Below are 840 nucleotides of genomic sequence, written 5' to 3' on the forward strand. Positions count from 1 at the left end.
TTTTCATTTCCATTCGCCAGAAGATTGGAAGAGCTGGGAGTTTGCTGTTCCATGGGTGCACTATTTTCTGTCCAAACGATACCTTCTAAAAGGCTTCCAAGGTCTCCTCTCCAAATTCTCTGAAATTGCCAATTAACTCCAAGACTGTCAAAAAGAAAGGAGACACATTACAGTCTTTTGTTTCATTTCCCTGGAGAAGATTTTCATAACATTAATATAGTTCCCTTCCAGATTCTCTGGTGACAAGGGAAATAATCAGCCAATCAAATACCTGCATTGCTCTCATTCCAAGACACTTCCACATCTTACTTCTCGATAATATGGGCAACAAATGCCTGCGTTGCCCATTAGGAACACAAACTTGTTTTTTTCTCTTTTGTGGAGTTTTTCACCACGACAGTAGTGCCAGATCTCCTGTCACTGACTACACTGCCCCTATTCCAACAGCGATTGCTCATTCCTCTCATACAGAAGTAAACAAATGTATCTTACTCATCAGCTTCTAACTGCACCAGAACAGTTTACAGGAAAGCCATTCACACTGCAGAAGTTGGTTCTGGAGATTAACAACTACTTGCTCCTTTGAAAACCAAGAACAAACATACAACAAGAGTTACTGAAAATAAAGGTCAACACCGCAAACGGTATCAAACTGATGTTCCCTGAAAAATGCAATTCCTGAGCTATTTGACCTTCCAGTAAATTGGTTAACAACAAGTTGAATTCTACCATCCTAAAATCTTGCAGGAATCTACCCTCTCACAGGCAACAGAGTTTCTTAATTAATAGCAGAAGCCTGCCTTCATGAAAATTCAAATTAGAAACACGTAAGTATAGCAT

The 840-nt window shown here is 39.5% G+C and overlaps 1 long non-coding RNA gene across 1 annotated transcript; it reads right to left on the reverse strand.

The window, feature by feature from the left end:
• LOC116217669 lies at window positions 1–827 on the reverse strand. Its single transcript, XR_004162360.1, has 2 exons — window positions 493–827; window positions 1–144 (listed from the first exon to the last, which is right to left on the reverse strand). It is a non-coding gene; the product is annotated as an uncharacterized LOC116217669 (long non-coding RNA).
• Window positions 828–840: the final 13 nt, after the last annotated feature.

The sequence above is a fragment of the Meleagris gallopavo genome, unplaced genomic scaffold (genome assembly GCF_000146605.3).
Source record: "Meleagris gallopavo isolate NT-WF06-2002-E0010 breed Aviagen turkey brand Nicholas breeding stock unplaced genomic scaffold, Turkey_5.1 ChrUn_random_7180001867259, whole genome shotgun sequence".
Taxonomy (NCBI): domain Eukaryota; kingdom Metazoa; phylum Chordata; class Aves; order Galliformes; family Phasianidae; genus Meleagris; species Meleagris gallopavo.